General features: G+C 36.2%; 1 long non-coding RNA gene and 1 pseudogene across 1 annotated transcript; one reads left to right on the forward strand and one right to left on the reverse strand.

Moving 5' to 3' along the window:
• The first annotated feature begins 233 nt into the window (after positions 1 to 233).
• On the forward strand, positions 234 to 2,554 carry LOC120148467 (annotated as a pseudogene).
• Positions 2,555 to 9,590: 7,036 nt separating this feature from the next.
• Positions 9,591 to 11,118, reverse strand: LOC120148458. Its single transcript, XR_005518368.1, has 2 exons — positions 10,959 to 11,118; positions 9,591 to 10,417 (listed from the first exon to the last, which is right to left on the reverse strand). It is a non-coding gene; the product is annotated as an uncharacterized LOC120148458 (long non-coding RNA).
• Positions 11,119 to 11,393: the final 275 nt, after the last annotated feature.

An 11,393-nucleotide genomic window follows, 5' to 3' on the forward strand; every position in this document is an offset into this window, starting at 1 on the left:
CAAGGGGTTAGACCATAAGAGCTTACACCTCTCGATTCTTTTTCTCTTTCTTTCTCTTGTTCATTTGAGTTGATCTGTTGCCTTTTGGTTTGCCATTTAGCTACACTTGTTCATCTATTAATCAAGTATTCTCTATGACCATGATCAAGTTTGTACTTTGGTTTGCTTTATTATATCACTAAAACTCACTAAAACTTGTGCTAAGTTTTGAGACAAATTGATTTCTTATTGTGTAAGAGAGGTGTAAGATGGAGCAGACCAGATCGGATTTAAGATTCCATCACTCTGGATCAACAGAATCAGAGGAATCTGCTTTATATATGGAGAGAAATTGCTGCTATCATGTTAATCTGCCTTCATCAAGTCCTTCGCCTATTCAACCCTCTGCTTCTAATGCTCAGCATTCTGAGAGCTATGCTGCCTATTTCTCATGGTCTACTTCAAGTCGATTAATTGACGCAGCAGAAGATATTGCAAACTATTTTGGAAACCTACGGAAAGGGGTGTTGTTGGAAACTCTTGGACGGCTACCATCGGGGCAGCGAGCAACTTTACTCGAGTTAATGACCATTAGAGCGTTCCACAGTAAAAACTGCGTAGGTTTAGTCTTGGCACAGCAATGGGTTCCGATCTGTCGGGTTGTTTTGACAGATATACCAGCTATTCTTCTTTGTCGCTCATAAGTTCACAGGCAATGGCTTAACCAGTTTCAATGCTTACCTGCTGCTCTTGAGGTAAGCTAATGCTCTTTGCTTCACTGGAACAATATCCATGGGAAGTTCACTATTTCATGTATTTTTTATTCTTTTTAAACTATTTTGGAAGTTTTTTAACAAACATATTGGACCTGAGCAAGAAATTTCAGATGTTAAAATGTTTGTTTAAATTATTGTTTCAGGGTCCTGGAGGTGTGGTGTGATGTAGATGTTATGGAGTTTTCTTATTATGGTGCACCTGCAGCAACTCCTATAGAACAGTTATATACTGAGCTTGTAGATGGCTTTAGAGGAAGTGATACAGTCATTGGTTCTGGTTCACAGGTAATTGTTAAGTATATACAAATTCTCTTCCCAGAAATGTTGATGTATCTCTTAACTTCCCTCGGACTCGGTTACTCCTTGTGCTTGTAGGTTGCCAGCCAAGAGACATGGAACACTGGGTGCTATTGTGAAGAGTCAAACAGGAAACCGGCAGGTAGGTTTCCTTACAAATCGGCATGTTGCAGTTGACTTGGACTACCCAAATCAGAAGATGTTTCATCCTTTACAGCCCAACCTTGGTCCTATAGAGAGGGCAACCTCAATTATCACATATTAACAATGGTATGGAATCTTTGCCGGTATAAATCCAGGTAATGCAGTTCCAATTTTATTTGTCTGAACTCAGATCTGGATGCTAGGATGTATTGTTTGAATTTCAACAAAGAATTAGAAAGTTTTAGAATCCTGAAGCATGCTATGTTTAACTTTACATTTGTGCCAAGTGATGTTTTATTGTGTCCTGACTCCCTTCTATGCCCATTATGATTTGGTCCTTCGACAGAAACATTTGTGCGAGCTGACGGGCCTTTTATTCCTTTTGCTGATGATTTCAATATAAACAATGTAACTACAACTATAAAAGGGATAGGTGAGATTGGTGATGTTCATATCATAGATTTGCAGTCTCCGGTCGGCAGTCTCATTGGAAGGCAAGTTGTCAAAGCGGGAAGAAGCTCTGGCTTGACCACTGGGACGATAATGGCATATGCTTTAGAGTACAATGATGAGAAAGGAATTTGTTTCTTTATCGATTTCTCGGTTGTTGGAGAGAACCAGCAGACTTTCGACCTCGAAGGAGACGGTGGAAGCCTCATACTATTAACGGGACAGGAAGGGGAGAAGCCACAGCCCGTTGGCATCATTTGGGGTGGGACTGCTAACAGGGGTAAGTTGAAACTCAAAGTTGGCCAACCCCCTGAAAATTGGTCTAGTGGAGTCGATCTTGGGCGTCTTTTAGATCTCCTTGAACTTGATCTCATCACAACCAATGAAGGGCTTCAAGGTATGTGTTCCAATATGTGTGTGTATTTGCATCTGGCTCTTACTGTGGCATTGACAATGTTTATTTTGTTATCGATGAAGCTGTCGTGCAAGATCAAAGAAATGCTTCTGCAGGTGGGATTGATTCAACGGTTGGGGAGTCTTCTCTGATCCAGGTTCCATCAATGGATAAGATGGAAGAGAACATGGAATCGATTGATTTAAACATCTGGCAAGTTTTGGCTGAAGGTGAGTCCTGGCAAGGACTTGTACTACCAATCATGCTTACTGAAAATCGAGCAGAAGATAGGGTTGAAGCAGGTCCTAACATGGAGCATTAATTCATTCCTAGCTTCAACGGGAGGTCTCCAGTTAATAACCAAAGGGGAAACGTGGAATCTAGGAATCTTTCAACCTTAAGGAGCGGATCAGATGAGGAGATTTATGTGTCGCTGGAGTTGGGTGAAGCTGAACCAAAACGAAGAAAATATTCGGATTCCATCTGTAACATCAAGGACGAAGTGAAAGAATAATGAAATTGAGGCAAATTGCATGGAGGTATCATCCTATCAAAACCATTTATGTTGCTTCAAATTTGTGTGCCTTGTTGATCATATATATAAAAGAACTTGTTGAATATTCAAAATTCAAAGTTGGCAGATGGTAGTCGGCGGCTAATCTATTTTGGTCCAAGTTGGTTATTTTTTTTGTTGAATTATGCAAGGGATAATTAATAAATTTTAATCCATAAATTTCAGGGTATTTATAAGATTAGTCCTTAAGTTTTAACTATAAATACCCTAGCTCATTTAGCTTCAAAATAATCCCAAAGCATTTTAGATTTCTTCCAATACTAAAGAGAATTTAGAGAGTTTTTTTAGAGTTATTTTCTCCTTTTTATTAAAGAGAATTATCATTGTTTTTTCCTTTGTCGATCGAGAGAAGTTGTAATTCCTATTTTCTGATAGTAAAATTCTTCTACCGTTGCCCGTGGTTTTTACCCTATATTATTTAGGGGTTTTTTACGTATAATTTGTGTCTTCTTTATTTTCATTTTTATTTTTTTAAATTATCAGTTAAGATTTTATTCTATCTGATAGTCGCCTTCCGCAACAATAAGTATCAGAGCTAAGTTAGAGTATGTAATATATGCTTATTGTCTTTGTGGTTGTCACAAAAAAATGGATATTCCAACATAAAAAAGTAAGAAGGTATTACCCATTTTTTTGAAGGTTCGAGAGAATTATTTACGATAGTGAAATAGTGAGAGATATTCATAATAGAAACTATGTCAACGAAATTTGATATTGAAAAATTCAATGGGAGAAATTTCTCATTATGGAAATTAAAAATGAAGGACATCTTGGGGAAAGATGATTGTCTAGCAGCTATTAGTGAAAGGCCGATGGATTTCATAGATGACAGCAAATAGAACGAGATGGACAAGAATGTTATGGCAAACTTTCATCTAGCATGAGCAGATGAAGTATTGTCAAGCATCGAGGAGAAGAAGACAGCTAAGGAGATATGTGATCATTTCATCAAATTGTATAAAGGCCACATCGTTGCACAATAAAATTTTCTTTAAGAGAAAATTGTACACTCTTTGTATGCCAGAATCTACTTCAGTGACAGAGCACTTAAATACACTGAATGTTTTATTTTCTCATCTTACATCCTTAAGCTGTAAAATAAGAGAACAAGAACGTGCTGAATTTCTACTTTAAAGTCTACCAGATTTGTATGATCAACTCATCATCAACTTGACAAACAATAATGTCACCAGTCTAGTCTTCGATGACGTTGTAGATGCTGTTCTACAAGAAGAAAATCGGCGCAAGAACAAGGAAGACAGACAAGTAAATCTGCAACAAGTAGAAGCGTTGACAACGATGAGAGGGAGATCAATAGAACGTGACCAAAACAACAGTCATAAACATGGTAGATCGAAGTTGATAAGCAAGAAGAATTTAAAGTGCTACAATTGTAGAAAGAATGGTGTGAAGATATGATTGTTCCAATCAAATCTTCAAGTGGGAGATTGTTGAATATTCAAAATTCAAAGTTGGCAGCATAATTCAATGGCAGCCGGCGGCTAATCTATTTTGGTCCAAGTTGGTTAATTTTTGTTGAATTATGCAAGGGATAATTAATAAATTTTAATCCCTAAATGAGTTAGAGTATTTATAGTTGAAGTTTAAGGACTAATTTTATAAATACCCTAAAGTTTAATGATTAAAGTTTATTAATTATCCATCGCATAATTCAACAAAAAATAACCAACTTGGACCAAAATAGATTAGCCGTCGGTTGCCATTGAATTATACTGCTAACTTTGAATTTTGAATATTCAACAATCTCCAACTTAAAGATTTGATTGGAACAATCATATTTTCACACCATTCTTTCTACCTTGTTCCTTCATGTTGTTTACGTTTCTGTCAGGCTGCAAGAGGATCGACACCGAGTAAAATTTATTAACGTTGATTACCTTCGTCATGAAATCTGCTATGTTATTTTTGGTATGGATCTTCTGCATATCTGTTGTCCCTTCTTCCACCTTTTCACAAATGAAATGGTACTGAACTCGTATATATTTTATCCTTGAATGAAATGTTGAATTTTATGCTAGATGCTTTGACCATCACAAAACAGAGAGACATACTCTTGATTGTGCTCAAGCTCCTCCAATAGCATCATCAACCAAATTGCTTCTTTACTGAAAGAATGATTGTTGGAGTCTGAATAAAAACTCCAATCCACAAGGCAATACCGCAAACACTTCAGATGATGGAGGTGCTCTATGTTGTGAAGCGTCAACCACCGTGGAAGGTAGAAAGAGTTATGCAGATATATGGCTCATTGATTCGGGAGTAACATATCACATGACCTCAAGAAGAGAATGGTTCCATCATTATGAACCTGTCTTAGGAGGATCTGTTTATAGTTGCAATGATCATGCCTTGGAAATTGTTGGCGTGAGAACCATCAAATTGAAGATGTATGATGGAACAATTAAAGTTGTTCGAAACGTGAAAGACCTGAAGAAAAATTTATTATCCTATGGATTGTTGGATAATAATGCAAGCAAGATTGAAACACGGAAAGGAATCATGAAGGTGTTCCGTGGAGCGCTTGTGGTACTGAAATGTGAAAAGATAGCAACAAACTTGTATATGCTGAAGGGAGAGACTTTGCTAGTAGTAGAAGCCTCTGTTGCCTCATGTAGTTCAGATTCTGCAATGCTATGGCATCAGAAACTTGGACACATGTCAGAACAAGGAATGAAAGTTCTTGCGGAGCAAAAACTACTTCCATGCTTAACAAAGATATCACTTTGTGTGAGCATTGCATAAAAAGTAAGCAGCACCGGTTGAAATTCAACACATAAAATTCTAGAGGCAAAAATGTTCTAGAACTGGTTCACTCTGACGTATGGCAAGTACCAGTTACATCCCTAGAAAGAGTAAAATATTTTGTCTCATTTATTGATGACTATTCTAGGAGATGTTGGGTGTACCCTATTAAGAAGAAGTCAGATGTGTTTTGCACTTTCAAAAAACTTCAAAGCGCGGGTGTAACTTGATTCTGAAAATAAGATCAAGTGTTTCAGAACAGATAATGGAAGAGAATACACAAGTGAATAATTTGATGACTTTTACAGGAAAGAATGCATCAAAAGACAGTTCACAGTGGCGAACACTCCTCAACAAAATGGAGTGACAAAGCGGACGAACATAATCTTGTTAGAAAGAACAAGAGCAATGTTGAGGGATGCATGCCTAGAAAAATCATTTTGGGCAGAAGCAGTCAATACTGCCTGTTATTTGGTGAATCGAGCTCCATCAACTGCAATAGAGCTGAAGACACCAATGGAGATGTGGACTGGTAAACCAGCTGATTATTTAAACCTCCATGTATTTGGAAGTATTGTGTACGTGATGTACAACTCCCAATAAATTTCAAAGCTATATTCAAAATCTAGGAAATGTAAATTCTTGGGGTATGCTGATGGAGTAAAGGGGTATTGCTTGTGGGATCCCACTACCCGCAAAGTGATCATCAGCGGGAATGTTATCTTTGTAGAGAATAAACTACAAAGAAAAGAAGACGATGATAGCGTAAAAAAGCAGAGACTACACAAATACATGTGAAAAATGAGGATGAACAAGAAGATTCTTATGAAGCAGAACCAGCACATGATGAACAAGAACCAGAGAGTTCTGAAGCTCCAATAATTCGTCAATCAAATTGTGTGAGAAGACGTCCCAATTGGCACTCAGATTATGTTATAGAAGGTAATATTGCATACTGCCTTTTAACAGAGGACGGTGAGCCATCAACATTTCAGGAGGCAATAAGCAGCTCAGATGCTTCACTGTGGATGATGGCGATGCAAGAAGAAATTGAAGCCCTTCATAAAAATAATACATGGGACCTTGTGCCACTACCATAAGGAAAGAAGCCAATTGGTAACAAATGGGTCTTCAAAATCAAACGAAATGGTTACGATCAAGTGGAGGTATCGTGCAATACTGGTAGTCAAAGGATATGCTCAAAAAGAAAGTATTGGTTTCAATTAAATCTTTTCTCATGTGGTTCGACTAACAACAGTTCGAGTAGTCTTGGCAATGTGTGCTACATTGAACTTACATCTAGAGCAGCTAGATGTTAAAACAGCTTTTCTTCATGGAAATCTTGAAGAAGATATTTACATGCTCCAACCTGAAGGTTTTGAAGAAAAAGAAAATAAAAACTTGGTTTGCAGATTGAACAAATCTCTGTACGGTCTAAAGCAGGCGTCGAGGTGTTGGTATAAGAGATTTGATTATTTCATTATGTACCTTATATACAACAGACTTAATTCAGACCCTTGTGCTTATTTCAAGAGGTCTAGTGATAACGATTTTGTTATATTACTGTTGTATATGGATGACATGTTGGTTGCAGGACCCAACAAAGATCATAATGAAGAATTGAAGACACAACTTGTTAGGGAATTTGAAATGAAGGATTTGAGATCAGCAAACAAGATTCTAGGGATGCAAATTCATCGAGACATAAGTAATAGGAAGATTTGGCTTTCACAAAAGAATTATTTGAAGAAGATCTTATCACGATTTAGCATGCAAGATTGTAAGCCAATTTATACCCCTCTTCCTATTAACTTCAAATTATCCTCCAATATGAGTCCTAGAAGTTTAATGTTCGCTATGATATGCACAAGACCAGACATTGCACAAGCAGTGGGAATGATTAGTCTGTACATGGCGAATCCAGACAAAGAGCATTGTAATACAGTAAAGAGGATCCTGAGATACATCAATTGAACCTCAAATGTTACATTATGTTACGGATGATCAAATTTATTAATCAATGGTTATGTAGATTCTGACTATGCATGGGATTTGGATAAAAGTAAATATACTACAGTATATGTATTCAAAGTTGCTGGGGGGCTGTAAGCTGGGTTTCAAAATTGTAGTCAGTTGTGGCTACGTCCACAACATAGATAGAATATGTAACAGCTACACAAGCCAGTAAAGAAGCAATTTTGTTGATGATGTTATTGGAGGAGCTTGGGTACAATCAAGAGTATGTTTCTCTGTTTTGTGATAGTCAAAGCGCCTTGCATCTAGCAAGGAATCCAACATTTCATTCAAAAACAAAACACATACGAGTTCAGTATTATTTCATTCGTGAAAAAGTGGAAGAAGGGACAGTAGATATGCAGAAGATTCATACCAAAGATAACATAGCAGATTTCATGACGAAGGCAATCAACGTTGATAAATTTACTCGGTGTCGATGCTCTTGCGGCCTAACAGAAATGTAAGCAACATGAAGGAACAAGGTAGAAAGAATGGTGTGAAGATATGATTGTTCCAATCAAATCTTCAAGTGAGAGATTGTTGAATATTCAAAATTCAAAGTTGACAGCCGGCGACTAATCTATTTTGGTCCAAGTTGGTTATTTTTTGTTGAATTATGTAATGGATAATTAATAAATTTTAATCCCTAAACTTTAGGGTATTTATAAGATTAGTCCTTAAACTTCAACAATAAATACCCTAGCTCATTTAGCTTCAAAATCATCCCAAAGCATTCTAGCTTTCTTCTAATACTAGAGAGAATTTAAAGAGTTTATTGAGAGTTATTTTCTCCTTTTTATCAAGAGAGAATTATCATTGTTTTCTTCTTGGTCGATCGAGAGAAATTGTAATTCTCATTTTCTCATAGTGAAATTTTTCTACCGTTGCGCGTGGTTTTTACCTTATATTATTTAGGGGTTTTCCACGTAAAATTTGTGTCTTCTTTATTTTCATTTTTATTTTGTCAAATTATCAGTTGAGATTTTACTCTATCCGATAACCGTCTTCCGCAACAAAACTATAAGTGCCGAACTGCATAAATAAGTTTGAAGTTTACCTGGGGATTATATTTATGTTCCCCTGAAATCATTGGGTTAAAATACGTTGCTAGGTTTACGTGTATGTCTTGGTATATATATATATATATGTATAGGCTGTACCGTGGCTAAATATTTCATCGATCCGTGTTACTGTATCGAATTGGTGTACCATAAAACACACAAAGCGGGAGTATGGACAGCTATGCCTGTGGTGAGCTAAACACATGGAAACAATGTTCGACTGGCTGACCTTAACCGTTGCAGTTCCCTGGGATCCTCCACTACAAGTGCATGATTTTATATAAAGGATAACTTCAAATTTTATATCAAGATTGTTGATTACAGTAACACATGGAAACACTCGCTTAAGATCCCGAGGCTCCTAAGTCAACAACACTCGCTGCTCTTTTTAGTGTGTGAATAAACTGTGATCAATATTGATCATTTCAGAACCCAAAAAAAATTTACCCTTTTCTTCTAATTAATGGGTAATTATTTATTTTTATGAATCCATAAATCACTTACCTGATTTAACTAAAGACGCTATTAGCTAACCTCTCAGGGTCATTAAACGAAGCTGGACACGGCTTCAATACGTAAACACTGAAACCTTCGGATATTAAACATCATGCATGTGACATATATATCCCTAATGGAATAAAATGACAAGGGTCAAGTACAAGGCTAGAAATGACCAAACAAGAAACGGTAACTAAAAAGACAAACCATACTTCAGATATATGTATAAAACTAGTTTCTCGACTTGAATAAAATTTTCATGAAACAAAGTTTAACACAAATATATATGCATATTACAAAACCTTACAATGACATGAATATCCACACAAATTACAACGCCACCAACTGTTGTCCCAAGATCATGAGAAGCAGGGAAAAAAAGGGCATACCAAATAATCAATTGTTCAAACCTTATATGCAGCAAGTATCTCCTTTGAAACATAAATATATATATATGTGTGTATGTATTATAACACCAAAATTTAAATAAAGGGTTTTCATACAAGTTCATTAAGAGACAAAAATTGTAAATTAAGCAGATTGATTCAATCATGAATTGGTTGTCTTATGGAGAGTAAGTGTAATCATCAAACTATTTAACTACAATAATTATATGCAAGGATAAAACAACAAACGGAAGCGAAATACCATCATTTTATTTCACATGCTGTCTTGCTCATTCAAGCATTATGATATTCACGAACCATAAATAACATGACAAACACCTCACCAAGCAATAATGTTAATATGCAATTATTTCTGATCGAATAGGGGCATATTCGAACACAAGTTTCCATTTTCGATGCACTGAATCCATCCCTGAGTGAAGTGATTATTACAATACTGAAATTATGTGTGGAGGAAAAAAAACATCAAACTGGTCCCCTAACATTATGTTGGGACGAGGCAACCAAAATCAGAGTTACTTTTGTCTCCCCATTGAATTCTAGTTCAACTTCACAACAGTTGATTGGGTTGATACACCTACTTTCACATTATTATATAACAGTACTGTGCATTAATCTGATCATCCATCATGTCTTTCCTGTGTAATGGGATTTTGTTCTACTTGATGATTTGGATACCACCAGGGAAGTGTAGACAAACTTGCACACAGGCATGCTTAACAGCACCAGAAACTGTGCAGAGTCAACATTATCTCTTTTATTCCTTGAAATATAAAAGAAAATTATCTAAGAGCTCTAACAGGCGCCACAATAGAGTTGAATGTGCAGATTTGTGCGGTGATTTTATGTGGATGTATGTGAATAATATACACACAATTACAATAATAAGACTAAGGAGATAGAGAATACATGTAGTGAAAATCACATATCATTTACAGATGACAGCAAAATTTCTCACAATATCAATCAGGGAAAAAGTTCATCAAGAAATGACTCTTTTTAGCAAAGCATCGAGGAATTACCTGGAAATTAAGGGTCAAACCTCTCTCTCTCTCTCTCTGGGTGATATTAGAAAGAGAGCATAAATTATCAATTATCCATATGATATCTAGCTAAGATGAAAGTTATTTTGTTGGTGAATGAGTGATTGAAGCTGCAAGATGACCTGATATTGTGAACCAGAATCTAGATATGAAGCTAAAGTTCAAGCAGGATTCCCTATAAACGCATCTAGCTTCTTCGGCCATTAATCTAAAATTCTCAAAGCCCTAAAACAAATGGATGATAAACACGTCCTGAACAAACCCATCTTGAACTAAAGAATTTGGTCTAAAACTGGTCATAAACAATCTACCGGGTATATGTAATCCATAGACATAAAAACCATAAACTAGGAAAAAAGAGAAACAAAAGACGGGGGATAGCTAGGCTCGTTACCAGATCATGTTGGCAGTTTCAACCTCTCAAACCAACACATACCATAAAAACAAAAAGCATAAATCTAGTAAATAAGAAGGCTTTTCTTCCCTTTTTGCTGTAAGTTAGGCCTCTATATAGGGAAGGCAACTTAGGAAGAAGAAGGGGTTCTACTTTTCATACCTAAAGATTTGACGAAGGGAAGGGATAGAGGTGCGAGATACATGCATGTTTTTAAGGTACCAAATCCCTCGTGATTCTCATCTGCAAATCTATATAAAATTTAATGCACCTCTTCCCTCTTCTTGCACTGTCACAGAGAGCGTATGTAATGGCGGCTCTTGGTCCTTGTAACCCCCTAGACTCGGCCTATGCGTTTCGACTAAGTCTAGTGGATCACATTATAATTATTAAAGACATTTTTCGCAACCGTTATTCCATCAATATAAAATCACATTATAAAAACATGAAATTATAAACAATTTATACTATCAAAATCCAACTTGTAAATATAGTACAAATAAATAATAATTTAATTTAAAACATGTCTTCAAATTCAAAATCACAATGAACCGAGCAGTAGTAGCAAAAGTGTTATCATTATAAAATCCGATATTT

This window comes from Hibiscus syriacus, unplaced genomic scaffold (assembly GCF_006381635.1).
Source record: "Hibiscus syriacus cultivar Baekdansim isolate YM2019G1 unplaced genomic scaffold, ASM638163v2 tig00110959_pilon, whole genome shotgun sequence".
NCBI lineage: Eukaryota > Viridiplantae > Streptophyta > Magnoliopsida > Malvales > Malvaceae > Hibiscus > Hibiscus syriacus.